This window comes from Siphateles boraxobius, unplaced genomic scaffold (genome assembly GCF_051911475.1).
Source record: "Siphateles boraxobius isolate OS27281-9 unplaced genomic scaffold, OSU_SipBor_1 56, whole genome shotgun sequence".
In the NCBI taxonomy this organism is placed as follows: domain Eukaryota; kingdom Metazoa; phylum Chordata; class Actinopteri; order Cypriniformes; family Leuciscidae; genus Siphateles; species Siphateles boraxobius.
The window spans coordinates 2,764,106-2,783,393 of record NW_027509182.1 but is presented as its reverse complement, the minus strand read 5'-3'; the positions used below and the strand labels follow the sequence as shown (position 1 = coordinate 2,783,393).

Sequence of the window (19,288 nt, the reverse complement as noted above, 5' to 3'; positions counted from 1 at the left end):
CATCGATACACCTATAATGTTTACAGGTATTGATACACTTTCTTGAATTAAATTTGAATGGCTTATTTGCTTATCTTTCTTGTAGTAATTTTGGTAATAGGGTTGGGCTTGACGATTACAGTCAACAATACAAAATGTTGTAAAACTTGACAAGACATTTAATAGTTCTCACTCCAAAAAACAAGGGATTTGTGTCTTTTGTTAACCAGGGTTTTAACCAAAATGTTGCTGTTTTCTGTCACTTGTAGTGGTCAACTATTTTGGAAATGTTGGTTTATAGGTATTTGATACACTTTTTTCTAACCTTATATACAGGGGCGTCATGCAAGCCAAAATTCTGGGGGGGGCACAATCTGAGACGTTGCAATTGTTTTCTGACGGGTGATATGGATCATGTTAGGAGGGGTCAGGGGGTTTCTCCCCCTGAACATTTTTAAATTCTGGCTGCTAAACATACCAATTCAATGCAGTTTGGGAGGGACGGAAATACCTTAACGGAGCTAGCAGCAACCCTCCTCTATCTGAGGACTAAGTTAAAGTATCTATTTTGTAAGTTTAAGTAAAAGACAGGTTGATGAAAGAACTGTAAGCTCAAATTCAAAAGCTTTTGAAGTGTACTTCATTAAAGCATGTTTACACACACACTTACTGTACACATGATTTTAAAAACAGTACCATTGCCATTTTTATGTTATGATTTTAAATTGGTATATGTGACCTAAGAACGATCTTACATTAAAGGTACATAAAGGTGCTGAGGTCTGACTTTGTGGTGCTCTGAAATTAAGTTATTTTAATATTAATATGTGATGAAGGACTTTGAAAGAAGTTTGACAGATTTCAGTGCTGAATAAGGTCAACACTAACCTGTTTATTTGAAAATGGTTAATATTTGACAGAAATGTAAAAAAGTAATCAAATCAAATGTAATATGTAACATTAATTTAGTAAAATCATTGAAATACTGTAGTTACACTGCTCATTAATATATTTTAAATAAGGAACTTGTAAAGAGTAATTTATGAGCTAACAGAAAAGCTAGTAATTTGTAACTTGTACATTTAACCTACTATGGCTTATTGGCTTTGTATGGCAGGCAGTAACGTTAGCCAACTAGTTTACGGTTAGACTAGGCTAGCTATCGATAACGTTACACTTGACACAAGTTAATGCTCTGAATTCGCAGCTAATATCAAATCCATAACTTTTTGATCAAGTTAAAATTTCCAGGTCAACCACAAATAATCCCACTACCTTTTAATATCATCTAACTAATTCAATGCCGATTTGTTGCTTTGCCCACTTACCACTTCAAGACCATCTGTAAAACATTGCCAGCTCAACTTGCGAGACGAGTGAGTGTGAGTTGCTTGAACATACACAGAAAAGATTCTACGCGCGTAGCGCTCTAGATTTGATATACACAGACACCATATTAGGAAAAAGGGGCGGGCTGATGCTGACCGATTTATTACACACACAGGAGAATACATTTGAGTCGTCATAGGCTCTGGTAATTGTGGAGCATAATGGGAATAAAGTTGTGACAAAAAAATTATCAGGGAGGAAAAATCTGAGGGGGCACGTGCCCCCTCACTTTGAATGGGCATGACGCCACTGCTTATATATATATATATATATATATATATATATATATATATATATATATATATATAAATAATTTTGGTAACGGCATTGAGCCAGACCAATGTATTCAACACCAGAAGTATTATAAACAATCAACTTTACTGCTTTAAAAAAACATTACCTATTTGGGACAATGGGACACAAATTTTTTACCTTTTTCATGTAAAGTGCTACATCAAAATTGTATTGCAAAATCCTGAATCTGAATCTAATTCTACAGGAATATGATGTGTTTTATTGTCAGGCTTTAGCTCTTTTCTCTTTATTTGTGTAGAGATCTGAATATTTAGGATAGATGGATTTAACACAAATTCTCTTCTTTCTAAGGCAGGGCATTTATTGATCGTCATCATGAATTCATGTACACGAGGCAGACATTAGGAGTCTGTTGAAATGTTTCAATAAGACTCATGGGAAAAGTGACATCATTAGATAAACGAATCATTAGTCTAAGACTGGAGTCATTAGTCTAAACCTGAGTGGTGTTTACATTGCCACCAATTCATTTCTCTCCAGGCAATAAATAGGATAGGACATCCTCAAAGTACAAAGTGTTACCAGGACACCGAGTCTGAAACATTTATCAGCAGAACTTCATAGTGTACTTTTTTATTTGGCAGGCAATCTAGGACAAGATGATTCCTTAACAACTATTGAACCACTTACTTCCTCAACAACTATTCACCCAAAAATGAAAATTCTGTCTTCAAATACTTATCCTCATGTCGTTCCAAACCCATAAGACTTTTGTTTATCTTTGAAACACAAATGAAGATATTTTTAATGAAATCTGAGCAATTTTTGTCCCCACTACTACCACTTCGATGCTTCAATAATAATAAATGAGGTTCATTTTCGTGTTACGCAGCATGTTTAGGCTTCCGTAAGAATCAACGAGGTTCATTATTGTGTGTTAGGCAGCACGTTTGAGCTTCCGCAAGAGGTTTGTTCTCGCATGTCAAACAGGTTTGGTTGAACTTCTGTGTATGTTTGCTGATCAATGTTTAAATGTGAATAAAAGCCTAAATTAAATCTGTTAGTCATATAAAGCGATCAAGTCTCTTTAGACAATTTGGACTAAACCGCTGAATACATATGGATTCGTTTTACAATCTCTTTATGAACTTTATGAAGCATTATAGTTGCATAGCTGCCAACGGAGGGACATAAAGCTCTCAGAGATTTCATCAAAAAGATCTTCATTTGTGTTCCGAAGATGAACAAAAGTCTTACAGGTTAATTTGTAATTGATGACAAAATTTTCATTTTTGGGTGAACTATTTAATTTTTAATTTTTTTATTTGAGTATTATTCATTTATGTTTATTTATATATTTTGTAAAAAACAATTACATAAAGCCCAAAAATTACACCATGCTAATATTAATGTTTTTTTAGATGTGTCTTAGGTGTAGCTAAGACACATCTAAAAAAAAACAATTATATTTGCATGGTGTCCAAAAATCATGGATGGTACTTTTTTTGCGAACAGGTTTAAATAGCAGTATCATTATGGATTGGATACCATAATATTTGGAATTTTTTTATTTTTTAAATATCAGAAATATAACATTATTTGTTTGTGCTGTACCCAAATTGTCTTGGATAATCAGATTGTGGTGTTTCAGCCTCTCTGGACTGGGCACAGCAGTGCGTAGGAGGGGGAACATTCATCGATCTTTGATGGGTTGGCAATGAATTGTTGCTGAATGCCCATAAATTGTATTTCTCTATGTAACAAATGCTGCTCCACACACCATACTACTATATCAGCCTAGATGAGAGCTGCCTACAGTCTGTACTTTCTAGACACTTGGAGAGACCTGGGCCACAGTTCAAATGGAAATGGACGCTTAGTTCCTTTAAAGGAGCATGAATATATACTCTAAGTGCCTTACTGGACAAATTGTATAGTAAAACAATATTCTTCCACTGATTGAAAATATGTATCCTACAAAAAACATTTAGCTTTTGCTTTGTTTTTCAGAACATACAAATAACATTTGGTGAAAATTAATAAGACCTAATTATAAAGCTGTTATGAGGTTTTATGGCAGATGCTGAACATTCACAATCAAGGTGTCTAATTTGAGGAACGGAAACCCGGCGCATGAACGTATTACAGCACAACACCCGCATATGGAGCTGGTACAGCCTGCGGAAGCAAGACCAATGGATTTTGCCATCCGTTCAGCTGAGAGTGATGCTTATCTCCAGGCACTTAAAGATAAATTCAGTTAATGCAATTAATCTTGGAAGAAAAGAATCACATGCATCTGTGCTGACTGCTGACAGGGGGTAATATATCTGTTAATGTGATTACTCACCGGACAGCGCTGAGGCACAACATTACAAATGATCCCAGATTTATACATTTTCTGGAAAATATGTGAGTGGTTCTTGCCTTAGCAAAAAATCACTGGCAAGATCCTAGTGGTTTCCCAGGGATTGCTAGTAACATGGTAGTACCATGGGACTTTTTGTCTGTGTATTGCTATGGTATTTTGTGTTTTTTTTAGCTATTTCTGTGCGTTTTTCTAGCGTTGCTAGAATATTATAGTTGGTTACTTGCTGGTCTAAAGGGCCCACTCCAAATCTTTGTGATATTCTGGTCCCTCCATCCATGTAATTAATTTTTTTTTTTATCTGATTTTTTTTCTGACTGCTAGGTGAAAACGTACTCTGTTACTAACGTAACCTCGGATCTCTCTAGAAGAGGGAATGAGTACTGCGTAATATCTTACGCTATGGGGAAAACCTCTTTTCCACGAGATATTGAAGTGAAAAATTATCCTTCATTTTGAAATGAATGTAAAACGCGTTGCAGCAGCATGCAGACATAGGCAAGGTGGCTTGCGTGCCTATTGGCTGACCTGCGGCAACAGCAGCTGCCTATCAAGAGAGGCCCCCGCCGAAATAGGCGTGGCCTTGACCTATAAATATATTTTGCTTTTCTGCTGTTATCTCGGGACGCGAGTCCCGAGAAAAACGGCGTTCGTCAGCTCCAGTTTGTATCCAGCCGTTCACGGAGACTTCAGATACCCCAATCACAAAGCCTGTGAAGAGACGACTCAAAACCGGCGATATGGACCCTCTATGGTGGACGGCACTGATCCTCAACAACTCGTCTCAACACCGGAGTGATTACTTGGACTTCTAAAAGATGGAAATGGATAAATATTCTAAATGTTCCGATCCAATCTGCCTTGTAATGCTGCCCGAATCATAAATCATGCACTGTTCCTTCGTTGGCCAGAGGAGAACTGGCCCTCCGACTGAGTCTGGTTTCTCCCAAGGTTTTTTTCTCCATTCTGTCACCTGATGGAGTTTTGGTTCCTTGCCACTGTTGCCTTGGCTTTTGGCTTGCTTAGTTGGGGACATTTAATATTCAATAATATTATTGATCTGCCTTACTTAAGGTGGACGTTGACTCAATTTTCTTTTATAAACAAACTCTGTTATATTATTTTCATGTTATCACTGTGAAGCTGCTTTGATACAATCTGTATTGTAAAAAGTGCTATATAAATAAAGGTGACTTGACTTGACTTGACTTGACTATAAATATAGCTCGACAGGCTGATACAAACTGGTTTTTCATCTCCGAAGCGAACCAGAGCATGTTGTAAGCACGGCAAGATACGCAGTACTCGTTCCCTCTTCTAGAGAGAACCGAGGTTACGTTAGTAACCGAACACAGTGTAAAACGCTGTGCGTACTAGGATCCGACACCAAAGTCCCAAGCTCAGTAGCCCGGGCTTATATAGTGCATAATCACCATGGACTCACAGAGAGTCAGAGAAGAGAGGCTAGAAGCATCATTCCCCATAAATAGCATCCTACGGGAGCTAACCATATTAACCCTTTCACACGTAAGTTTAAAATATTCTAACTGTCCCCCCAGCGTGAGTTTTTCAAGGCGACCGTTATATTTTAGACCGTTGTATGTTACAAACTCAAAATCATGGTTTTGCTGGTACTTGTCTGTATTTAAATGTCTGAAACCTAAAATAAACATTATGTGGTTGAAAACACTCAATAGTTGTGATATATGACAGCACTGAGTTGGTCCTTCTCTGGCTCAGCACCAGCAAACGCGCGAAAGCACATTTGAATTTAGCAGTTGATCACGTGATGCACTGACCGTTCTAATCACACCGGTGTGATCGTACGCTCCAGGGACCAGCCAAGACTGATCACACCAGTGTGATCGTACGTGTGAAAGGGTTAACAGTGTACCACGCTGTCAGGGTGAAAAACGTTCAGCCTGAACTGGGTAGCAGTGACCATTCTCCTGCTGGAACATTGTTTCTGGGCAGTCTGTCCCATGCGCTGCTTTCAATGAAAGCAGATTGTGCTGAGCCCAGACCAGGAGGCGTTCCGTCAGCCTATAAAGGTTTCGAGACCTGATGCCACTCTGGTGATTTATATATGACACCACTGACCGACCGGACCAAGACGTGATGACCTTTTATCTGGGGACAAAAACGCCTCAGCACGTTGTCGACTGCCATCATTTCTAGACAGGACAGTTTATGTGTAGAAGCTTTTCCTGTTCTTACCACTTGCCCAAGATCGATCTGCCCTCAAGCAGCGCTCCCCATCCCGAGGTGGCGGCGTCCGTGGACACCACCTTCACACTCGAGAAAGTCCCCAGGCTCATGCCTGACTGATACCAGTCCAGATACCGCTCTCCAAGGTTTCAGAGCTGAGACGCATTTCAGATCAACCTTGAGGCGAAACAGACCGTAGCCCCATGCCCGAGGTGGAACTCGCGCTTTCAGCCATAACTGCTGTGGGCGCATGCGAAGCAGACCCAGCTGGAGTACCGAAGATGCTGAGGCCATGAGGCCCAGCATTTTCTGAAACCTTTTGAGCGGGACTATAGTGCCGCGGCGGAAGGATTTTGCGGCGCGCTGAATGTTCAGTCCGCGCTCCGGCGACAGACGCGCTGTCAGACAGCGAGTCCAGTTCTGTGCCCAGAAAAGAAATTTTCTGACTGGGAGACAGCAAACTTTTCGCCCAATTGACTGTGAGACCCAGATTCTCGAGATGCTCGAGTAATATGGTCCTGTGTTCTATGAGCTCTGAGTGTGAGCGAACTGTAGCGAATAGCCTCTTTTTATAGTGTTCAGCACCCATTCTGACACCCCGGGAAGCTTTGCCCATGCATTTGTATGAATAGCTAGAGGTAGAATGAGATCTGTGCTCTGGCCGCAACGTAGTGGCGACCGGAGAGCTCCGGTGTGCTGAAAAGTAAACACTGTGTTTGCAGTGTTCGAGGCGGGGGGCGCGCTGATCACAGCGGGCAGCCTGGCCGCACTCGACTTCCCTATGACAGTTTGTGGAGAGAGAGCGAGCGGGACGAACCCCGTGGGGTTTAACATGTCTGTGAGGGAATGTGGGCGCGAGACAGCGGGCACACTCACTGCACTGAGAACACCGTCGGCCTGAGCTGACTGAATGTGTGTTGGTTTCAGTTTTACAGAAACCGTGGGACATGCATCGTGTAGTGTTTGTGGGCACTGTGTCGTGGGCACATTCACTACGTTTAATGCACAATCGACATGAGTCGATTTTATTTGTGCGAACCCTGTACTGTGGCGGGCTGTGTCTGTGTGTAGGAATGAGCACTCAGTCGTTGGCATTTTTATAACACCATTGGCCGTGGCCGGAATACCAGAAAATACTCTTTTTTAGATTTATCTGCGTCGCTGTAAAAACGGCGTTTGTGTGCAGGCAAGCGGGCTGTGGTTCCGGCTTGTTTACTGCAAAATACACTGGAACAGTCACATTGTTTGGAACTGATCGAGCGAGAAGTTTTGGTGAAAATCCGGCCGCTGCGGGATTTAAACACCGTCGTTTACCTAGGGAGGCTAGTAAGTTTTTGAGACCTCGGGCTTTATCTCAATCTTTGGCCGGGGCCCGCGCGGAGGGGGGCGGCGGCCAACAGAGCGAGAGCGTGGACTCTGGTCTCGGGCTTGGCGGCGCTGAGAAGCGGCGGAGGGGGGCTGCGGCTGCGGCTAGGAGCTCCGAGCAGACGGCTGTTTAGAGCGACCTGCTGCGGAACTAGAGTGCTTTGGCAAGAAGTGCTTCATTGCCTGTGACGTCTTCTGGACCTCGACGAATCTGTCCGCGAAATCCTTGACAGCAGATCCAAAGAGGCCAGCTGAGGAGATGGGCGCGTCGAGGAACACAGAGCGCTCCGAGTCCGTCATCTCCGATAACGTCAGCCATAGATGTCTCTCAGCCACGTTGAGAGAAGCCATGTTTCGCCCAATGGCCTGTGCAGCAGATTTCGCAGCGCGTAGAGCCAGGTCTGTAGCGCTTCTTAAATCCGTCACGCTGATAGCTTCCGGTCCTTCCTCGTCCATTTTACGGAGAAGGTCGGCCTGGAAGATCTGCAGTATGGCCATAGTGTGCAGTGCTGATACAGCCTGCCCAGCGGCGGTGTAAGCGCGAAGGTGCATGGCGGTAGTCACACGGCAGGCTTTAGAGGGTAGCACCGTCTGAGCACACTGTCCAGCAGAGGGCGGGCAAAGATGGGCTGCTACAGCTGCTTCCACTGGAGGAAGAGATGGGTACCCTCTATCTTTCGCACCGTCCACCGTGGAGAATGCTGCAGAGACAGAGGTACGCAATCTGGCCGATAAGGGGGCGTTCCAGGATTTTGCGACTTCGTGAAGCTCAGGAAGAAATGGCGCGGGCCTAGACTGTGACGGGGCGCGGTCCTTTTGCAAGAAGCATCTGTCCAGCCGGTTGTGCGCAGGCTGCGCGGGCGCCTCCCACTCGGTTGTCGACAGGCTGTGAGAGCAGACGCATCAGCTCTGACTCGATGCCAGCCCGTTTCCCTGAAGGCTCGAGGGCAGAGGGGGGAAGGTCCACATAGCTCGCCCAATCCTCACTGTCCAATGCCAGGATAGAGCAGCAGGCCTCGGCTGTCTCGTCGATGTCAATGGCGGAAGCGGCGGCCGACGGCGGCCGTTGTCCGTCTGTGAGCGACTCGAGCGATGCCGGCAAAGCTGGCGGGCAGGAGAAGGCTCGGGGGCGTGCTGAGCACGGTGCTTCTTGCGGCGCGGCACTACAGCAGGCAGAAGTGCAGGCTCCGAGAAAGATGCCAGGCGAGTCCTCAGAGTCACCATAGGCATCAGCTCACAGTGAGGGCATCCGCCGTCAGCGAGCGCGAGAGCCGCATGATCCTCACCCAGGCAGGTAACGCAGATGACATGGCGGTCCACGTCGCTGAGTGCGGCTCGGCACGAGCCACAGGAATTAGGCATTTTTAAAAAGACACTAGCTCTTTTAGAGAGAGAAAGAGAATGTGAGTCGCGGCGGCGAAAACACTGTCCGCAGAGGTAAAAGGATATAACGCCGGAAAGCGTAGCAGGTACGGCGACTGAAGACTGCGAGGTGAAGGCCAGCGGCTTCAGATTCAGAGGCTCGTCCCGCAGCAGGCTTGTTCTCAAACAGCGCGGCTTCTCACTCTGGATCCAGCGATGAGTGAGCTTCACTGAAGAGATGAAAAATCAGTCTGTATCAGCCTGTCGAGCTATATTTATAGGTCAAGGCCACGCCTATTTCGGCGGGAATGAAATGAGGGTGAACTATTCCCAGTAATATTTTTGCGTTGGACTAAGATCTAAGATGGATCTCAAGCAAAGAATGCCATGAATAGAGGTTTAAAGTAGTTCATACATTAGCATTATCAGCTCACAGTTGGCCATGGGCATAGATGCAGGACTCTTGTAAATGGGGCCAGATGCAAAGCGCCCAGATCCTAAAGAAGCCAGAGCGAGCTGAATAATGAAGCCTACCACACTCCCTAGAGAGCTACTCTTCCTCCCTCTCACACTCACACTCACTCTCTCTCTCAGTCTCTGCTGTGATTATATAATGCTTGGAAAGTAGAAAACAGAAACAGGAGCAGCTTGTGTAACATACACTTCCACACTGACTCAGCTGTGCATTAAGTGCACAGGAAAGCTACGGTTAAGAATCCACGTGATGGATGTGGTTACAGTTAGAGAGCCACATTCATCCAAAACATTATTTACAATTATACACTATGAGTACTACCGTTAGATGTTTTATGATTGCGAACCTTTTGCTTGGGATTTGTTTGAAATTCATCTGTAGGTCATGATGCAACTGAATTTAGTTGATAAAATTTAAAATTGAGTCCTGTTTAAGCAATAAAGTTTCAGTGGTTCTGCTATTGTTTTGTAGTCCTGGTTATGTGGTGTATTTTAGAATGACTGGAATAATGTATTTAACAATAGGCATTATCCATTTTATAAATAGAAAAAATTATCACATGCCTTTTTTATTATTTTAGTTTTTTATATGTAATATCTTTAATTATAATATTAATGATTTTTTTTATAATGTATTTTTTTTATGTTTATATCAATACTGTATGTTTTAACTTTTTAATATGTTCCTTGAGGTTCACGTATAATGTTAGTGTGAAACTGTGCCTCTTTAAGACTTGTCAGTACAGTAAACGCCCAATGATTGGCTAAAACAGGTGTAAAAAGTAATCAGAAATTATACTTAAGTGAAAGTATGGATACTGCGGGAAAATCAAGTATCTAGCCAAAAACATAATTGAGCGAAATTAAAAAAGTTACTTTAAATTGTACTAATTAAAAATAGTAACCAAGAAAAAATAGAAATGAGTGAGGAGTTTCTTTTTTAAGCATTTTCAAATTATTTTCTCCATGCGGTGTGAATGAATTGCATAAAATATTCTGTCAGACAGACACTGATAGATTTGGTTTAGGGGTAAAAACAAATAGTGTATACCGCAATAGTGCATATAGGTCAAAAACATCCATCTTGTGTAGGTTTACATAGAACAACAAAGAACGAGGTAACAACCCGTAAATCTACCTTTTAAAGTCTGACAAACTAAATTGCTCAAAATTTGCTGTGGAATGTAGGCTTTATAAGTGATATAGAATTAAAACATACAATATGGACTTCTAAAGCCACTTTTAGTGATGTGAGTTCATTCCTTCTGTCTGCGACAATAATGAAATGTCTTCAAATTGTTTAATTTTGTGGCATTTTGCTTGTTTGCTTGTTTTTTTTTTGTGTCTCTGAAATTAATGATATGTGATTAAATGCAATTAGATTAATTAGTCAGCGTATCATCTTAATTTGATCAAAAATGTATCGATTGACAGCCCTAATTGTTACTCCCTATACATTTGTTTACTTTAATATAATTCCAATGCGTACTCCCTGGTTAGAATCAATACATCTTTGGTAGGAATGTCAGTAAATATTTACAAAGAATTGAACATCTTATAATATTACTTTAAATGCTAATTGTTTTCAAGATTTTTAACATTTAATAAAAAAAATAGGGATGCACCGATATGAAAATTTTGGTCGATGCCGATAACCGATTATTATTTATGTTTGAAATCTAAATCCATATTTTTATATAATCTTTGAGAGCTTGATTACAAAAACAAAAGTCTCACCATTAAAAGCCATGTCTCAATCAAACAATTTTAATGTTCTCATAATTTTATGTAGCCGCTATCCTTTTCAAAGTGATTCCAATCATATTTCCAACAATTCAAAATCATCATGGCGAACATTGTGCATCTGAAGTGTTTCAGCTAAAGGAAAAAATCTATTATTTATCGGCTTTAATATATCTGCCAAATTTTCTTATCGGGCCGATAACGATAACATTAAAAATGAACATATATCCGCCGATAACGATATGGTGGCCGATATATTGTGCGTACATGTCTGAATCCCATGTGTGAATCAGCACATGTTATTACATTTTGTAAATGATCTAAAATTTCAATCATGTCAGACACATAGACACATAGTGTTGTAATGTGCTAGTCTGTGGATCAAGTACCCCTGAGAGAAATCAGGCTGTATCATCATCTCATGTGTTTCATAATAATCTGCCCATAACTGGTGCATGCAGTTGTTTTGCCCTGTGTATCTCCCAGTCACAATGTGATATTATTAACGTAATGAATATTGGTTGAGTTTGAGCCATTAATAGTGATGGAGGTTTATGACGGGAAGGACTCCCATCTGCCGGCCTGTTATAGCTTTCAAAAGGAGTGTACTAGAGTTTATTCTTTCAACAGGCCAGTTTTTATACATCCACCTGAGAAACAGCGCACATCACCACAGGTGTGATGAGCTGCTTTGACTTTAACATAAATAATTCGGCCTTTAGTAGAAAGTATATTAGATATATTTGGCTATATATGTATATTCCACTTTAATCTCAGACTTTATATAATATAGGATTTACGTGCCCTTAATCTGGTTTATGGTTACATGACGGTCATATGGCTTGTGGGTGGTTCTTGGCCAGATTAAACTGGAATGTGGACCGGACTTCATGCTGATAGTAAGACAAAAGCAGTACACTTTGGCATACTTTTAATAGAGAACTAAATAAATACAATTTGAATTTACAATTTACTTACATAATTTACTGAACATAATGTTTTGAGCGTGAGTTTATAATTATAGTTTCCATTTTTGGATGAACTATCCCTTTAAACAGAAAGTACTGTTTGAATTTGTACATGGTTTGTCTCAAGCATAAAGCATATTAAAAACACCCCATAGACATATAGGCCTAAACAACATTAAAAACTAGATTTTCATCACATTGGGTCTTTAAAGGTACACTATTTAACTTTTGGCGCTCTAGCAGTTTATATACAAAACTGTACGCATCTTGTGGCTGGAGCTACTTGTTTATGTATGAGTGTCCCACTCGGTCTAAGATTGTTCTGAGGTGGAAAGAGTAATAAAATATTCTACTCAAGTAAAAGTACTACTACTTCAATGAAATTTTACTTAAGTACAAGTAAAATTACCAGTCTAAAAATCTACTCAAGTAAAAGTAAAAAGTAGCTCATTTAAAACTTACTCAAGTAAAAGTTACTGAGATACTTTTTTAACAGTGGGTGGGGTGGGGTGGGGGGACTCTCCCATGTATGGTTGTAATGGTATGAGATTTTTACAGTATGATAACGTCTCAGAAAATATCACGGTTTACAGTATTAATCAAGTATTAAATAAATGGTATTATTGAATTAAGTATATTATCATTATCATCAGTTAAAATGACAGTTAAATTTAAGGAAGCAGTTTTTTTGGGGTTGAACAAATGCTTTTATTATAACAAACTTGAAATCATTTGTTTGCTTTGTTTATTAAAATTTCAATAGAACATGTCTAATCAGTTAAATTCAATAATTGATAATGAATTAGATTAACAACTAATTTTTAACATTAATAATTTATTACATTTTTTAAGAATAATATAGTCCATGTATTTTATTCATAAAATTAATGTTCCTTTTTATGATTTACTCAAAATATATTATCAAAAACGGTGGCAATCAAATGAAAATTTAAACTTGTGTCCTTTTATTTTTTGGGGAAGAGCTGCAAAAAACAGATTTACTAAATTAAACCATGGACAAAAAATATATGCCTTAATTAATGTTTAAATAAATCACCACACTCAACACCACGCGTACTTGAGTATGTAGTAGACAAAGTGGAGCAGCTCATTTCCCACCGATTCACAGAAACGCAGAACAAGCAGGTTATACATTTACATAGCAGTATTTTCGCGCTTAAATATTCACAGACCATGTCGCGATTGGGTTTATTGCACAGTTCTACTTTCCATGTATTCATCCATCCATCATTTTGCGTGTTTTACGTGACATCTTCTGCGTTATGTAAATTCCATTTTCATGACTGGATTCTGGGATTCCCTCTGCATCACGTAAATCATTCGGCCTTACGTTATAATCGGGCCATACCTTTATCTGCAGGAGGGATGGTGTCCTATGAATCCTCCTTTTGCAGCCATTTTGTGTCCACAATTTTTGCAAATTGGATATCTACCCTCGAGGACAACCACACTTTTTTCTACATCCAAAGTATTTCCATACTGGCCATAATTCGCTTCATACAAATTCGAGGGCGCTTCGCTGTCAGCTTCAGCTGTATGGAAGTAAAATAATGTCAAATTTTTTTAAAATAAAAAGCCTGTTGAATTGCACAACTTGAAAAAAAATAGGCATTGCATTAACCATGCTTGCATTTTAATGCTTTGTATTTTTAGGGCTTGCATTTTTAATGGGCTGAAATTCAACATGGTTGAATATTTAAGCTGTGAATATTTCAATTAAAAACATTTCAAACACATTTTCATTATTAAAAATTCAAAAATCCATATTCACCCTTCATATTTCATTTCCAAAATATTTAAACTGTTTAAAAATACAACCTATTATATTCAACAGGCAATTTTCGGTCCATTTTATTTCGCTTTGCAAATTCGCTTCCACAAATTCAGTGGTTCAAATTCGACAGTAAATTCAACATTGAAGTCCAGGAACTGCAGGAAAAGCAGTAGATTGCCGAGGCTTTTTATTTCAAAAACATTTGACATTATTTTACTTCCATACAGCTGGGTCTGCGTCACCTTTTTTGCGTGTTTGTTCTCCCGCCCTTCAATCAATGCAGTAGTTTCCGGAGTGTGTTTTTATTTTTTATTTTTTTTTATTTTATTATTTTTTACTCAGTAACGGATATGATTTCAAATGTAGCGAAGTACAATACTTCAAACAAAACTTACTTAAGTAAAAGTAAAATTACAGATTTTAAAAACTACTTAAAGTAGAAGTACACAAAAAAACGACTCAATTACGTAACGCGAGTAAATGTAATTCGTTACTTTCCACCTCTGAGATTGTCAGAATATAAACACTGATTATAGGCGTTCCTAGTTTGGAAGATGGATTAATGATCACTCATTTTATACATTTTGTAAATTTTGAATAAAAAAAGTTACACGGTGTACCTTTAAATATATTTGTACATTTGTAATGTAATTTAGCATATTGTCAATATTGCATTTAAAGTTAATATATTTCAACATACAGTTAGAATTATAATCAAGTATTTTACATGTGCTTTAGTATGTTAGTCAGCACATCAAAATAAGTGTACTTAAACATGACAAATGATTATTAAAACAATGATTTAAATGTAAAGTAAAACTTTTAATGTAAAATGATTACAAAGTACACTTTTAAAAGTGTACTTAAGTGTTTCAAGAAACAGTCATGAAAATGTACTTTCTTTAAGTATACTTACAATAACGCCTTTTATTTCATTAATGTTTTATAATCTGCAAGTACAGTCTTTTAAAAAATTATGCTTCAAAGGTTTGAAGAAAACTACAAGTGCACAATCAGAACAATTCTTTTTCACAAGGGGAATAGCACTAAAACTTCACTGGTGGCGGGTTTAGCTAAAAGCTAATCCTATAATCAGTTGTCAGATGTTTATGTTACTCTAGTATTTGTGCTAGTAGTGACCGCCACAAAATACCTTTATTTTATTTTATTTAGATGTAAGCTGCATTTTCTGAATTAGCTCTCGCTCATGGACAGTTACTCTGTCAATCACCTTACAATGCAATGCCACTAATTCTATGCAAATGCTTAATCAAACAATGCTAAATAGTCCAGTTGGGAGTTAATGAGATGGAAATCCCTGTAGCATCTCATTCCAAGGTTTGAGTGCTGCAATAGAATGAGGTTGACTATTAATAGAGACGGAGTGACTTATCATTGGAGGATTTCTTAAAATCTCAACTAATCATTTATTGTATGATAAAGATAAGATGATTTGTGCATGAAGTTGAAACTAATTGTGCTCTCAAAATCTCTAACCTTGGGTTAACATAATCCTGGATTATCTTGTTCTATTGATACTGTTTTTAAGGCCCCCTGAAAATCAAACTTTTAATGTTGTTTATATGTCTATGTGGTGTTTATAATGTGCTTTAAGTCAACTCCATCGCTGAGTATATTCTCTTTAAAATTGTAGTGAACCAAAGACAGTCTCAAAAACACGGTTTGAAATCGCTGGTGTTTCTGACGTCACAAACTACCTTGTAACCAATCACGTCAACCTCTGAGCCTGTGTGAGTGAGTGGAGGTGGGGCTAATTTGCATATTCATTGAACCGTGTATACTAAATGAGGCAAGGGAGTAGTTACATTCAAGCTATTTTAAGGCATGAAGGATTTTGTTTCAAGGAAAAAACATTTGAATATGTAAGTTTTTTGTTTTGTTAGGGTTATGTCTGTTGTGTTAATTTGTTTTGAATGAGTCCATGACAGACACTAAGGATCTGGAGGGAAAGTGGCCTAACCATTTCCTGTCATCAACCTGTGAGCCAAGGATCCTCATTAATATTGATCCGTCTGTCAGTTCCTTTTATTAACTTTTAATGATTAAATGAACCAAAGTATTATGAGTCCCAATCACAGGCTAAAGATCAGAGGCTTGAAATTATTGGTACTGTGTCAAAATTGTAGTCTTCTTTTTTCTCTGATCCCACCAAATTAATTATTTTCAAGTATTTTAAACTTAAATGGACTTCTGCAAACTTTACATTTTTCAGTCTTCCCACCTGTAAATCAACTTAAATCAAGTTTATCCAAAAATTAGTATTCTCTTAATTCTATTATATTAATCACCCTCATGTTGTTCCAAACCCCATACGACTTTTTTTCATCTTTGAAACAAATCTAAGATTTCTGTCCCTCCATTGAAAGTTCATTACACCAAAACTTTGATATGTCAAAAAGTTGAAAGAGTTCATAAAAGAAATCCATATGAACTGAAACTAATACGTACATAATCCAAATGGATTCGTCTACAATAAATTCAAGTTATTTACTGTTTTTATCTTTATTACATAAATCTCTTTAAAATTATTTAATTGAAATCATTATGTTATTATTTATTTTAACTATTTAAGTAATTATTTAACTATTTAAATTTTAATTATTGAAATAATAGAAATAATAATAATAAAACTTACTGTCCCCAAAAAGGGAGTAAATGACGAGATCATTTATATGTTTGGTTAAACTATGCCTTAAATGGCAATTTTCAATGTCACGACTATTTAAGGCTCTAGAACAATTTTAAGTATTAAACTGAGTTATAAACTGATACCTGTAACCTGAAATTGTTACATTAAAATAATTTTGATAGTAAAAAAGGGCCTTTTTTTCTTTGCAAATACATTTGAATGAGCATTCCATTTGCTCTAGCACATACAGTATCAAAGTACAATTACTCGAGTACTTTAAGCCCCTGCTAAGGATCCAAAGAGAATCTAAACAGTGTTTTCTATGCACAGTTTCATTTGACAGAACTGTAACTAATGCTGGTAGGTATGGATTCTTTAAAATGCGGTTATATAACAAACTGAAATCAATATTTTTGGGACCTGGGGATTATGTGGAGCAGATTGGAGCCGTAAGCCGGTTGCTACACTCGCCTGATGTCTATTCACATGTACAGTCAGTGGGAGGGTACGGTCAGCATAGAGAGAGAGAGGCAGGGGATCTATAGCTGTGTGGATCTGGCACCGGTCTCCTAATGAGTACCCAGATGCTAGTTCTCGGACACTGAGGTGGCCTCTCCGCTTTAATTGCATTAGCCAAGCTGTCCACCCAAATTTCATTTATTTGCACACTGGACACTTTCCAGCTGAGATGCTTGTTTTATTAACTGCTGGCTGATTCTTGCTTCTAACATATTGTGCTGGTCCTGTGCCAGCAAAATACCATAGTAAGAGATTCAATTATGAAGATATTAAGAGATTGAAAGCTCACAAAGGTAAACAACAACTAGATGTTTATGTCTATTTTTTGCGCATTGCTATGTAGTTGCTAAGGTGTTGTGGATGCTCGACAGGGCATTACTGCACATTTTCTAGAATGATCTAGGTGTGTTTCTGAGTGGTTGTAAAGCTATTGTATTCTGGCATAGGTTTAAAGAACCTACTCCCTCTAACAAGATTAAACTTTTTTACTCATTTTTATGTACCATGTGAGCTACCGACTAAGTTTACTATATTAGAAAAGCCATAAATATGTAGCTGCTTAGGTGTCACAAATGTCAAAATGTATTAGTTTACAATCATGCACTATAACAAAAGTGTTTTGAGGTCATAACATATAGAAAGTACTGTGCAAGGAAATACACAACATACATCTTTATTAATAAAACCTGCCCCTGTAATCATAATGTTTGTAAAAAAGGACTAAAAGGGGTTGGTGTTTTACCTCCACTAGTGTTCATTTTAGGCTAAATTATATATATATTTTTTTTAAATTGTGCAAAATTGTAGGTAGAGGCACATTGTTCCAATGTTTTTCCTATGTCAATTTATAGTATTTGTAAATCGATTGCTAAGGGGTGTTATGAATGGTTGCTAAAGTGTTCTAAGTGGTTGCTAGGGTGTTACTATGCAGTTCCTTACTAGCCCAAGTCAAAAGAGCCCATCCCCAATTCTCTGTGATGATAGCCATACCACAAGTGACACAGTACAAGTTGCATACCTATGTTTAACTCATAGGGCCAGATTTAATAAACAGGGCAAATTAGCGTGAGATCACAATTCCAAAAAAGCGCTGATGGGAGTGGAAAGTTCTGCGCGTGATCTACTGATGACGCGCCAAATAAAGAACACAGATGCAGTCAGATCCATAATGACCAACGCATCTAGCAAGACCAGCGTAAATTAGCATCTGGTTTAAGACATACGATTTTGGAGCATTAAATAATGGCACAATGGAAATTGACTAGCGCAAACCTTAATAAATCACTTGTGTGATTCATTTAAACACTCTACTCACATAAATTTTGCATCTGAAAGGGAAACTCCTACAAATGCATATGCAATAAAGTCAGCCGTAAAAATAACCCTGTCCACGGATATTCAGCGCTAATTTTTCACTGAGTGTCTTTATTAAATCCTGACAGTCGTTTTTTAATGCCAAAAGAGGGTTTGCACTGGCGCAAGCTGTTAGTAAATCTGGCCCTTAGTCTAATCATGAACCATCTACTTAATACTAAGTATGAGTGAAGCAATGTTCAAGGCGAGGCGCGAACCGGCGAACAATCAAAGAAACTTTATTTAAAATAAAACAAACAAACCAAAATACCGCCAGCAGCCCCTCGAAAACGAAACACAACACAACTAAAATATAGGCCTGTTCCTCTCTCGATCATCAACGTCGTCGCTCCCCCTTTATGCTTCCGCTCCTCCGTGAGAGATGCGAGACCGGTGTGCTACACAGGTGTTGCTCATTAGCAATTGCACCACCGGCCTCTCGCCGTTCTCTCACGTCCCTCGGCCGTCCTTCGCCACATACCCCCATCGTCCCTCACAGGCCGGGGGGGAATGGACCGACAAGCCGGGGGAAATGGAGACGGAAGCATGAGGAGCGACAGATCGAGAGAGGGGAGAGAGAAAAAAACGAACAAAAAAAACTTGGTCCGGTTCCCATAACGCGCTGCCATCTGGTCCCCCACCAGCTGGGCGATCTCCTCCGCGGTGCCTGGCGGTGACGCTGGATGGCCCTCGGCGGACGGCTCGACGCTCCTCCGCCGCCCGGTGGACGGCGACGGCTCCTCAGGTGCCTTGGGCAGACAGCAGGAGTCCCGTGCTCCTCCCCTTCATTGGTGGACGGCAGCAGGCTCTGTGTATATAATGTAATAATATTATTGCAATGCCATAATAATGCAATGCCG

At 39.2% G+C, this 19,288-nt stretch overlaps 1 protein-coding gene across 1 annotated transcript in view; it reads left to right on the top strand.

Annotated features, from left to right (window-relative positions):
* camk4 (calcium/calmodulin-dependent protein kinase IV) overlaps positions 1-19,288 on the top strand; it is a 67,106-nt gene that overhangs the window by 2,903 nt on the left and 44,915 nt on the right. The gene's annotated exons all lie outside the window — the stretch shown is intronic.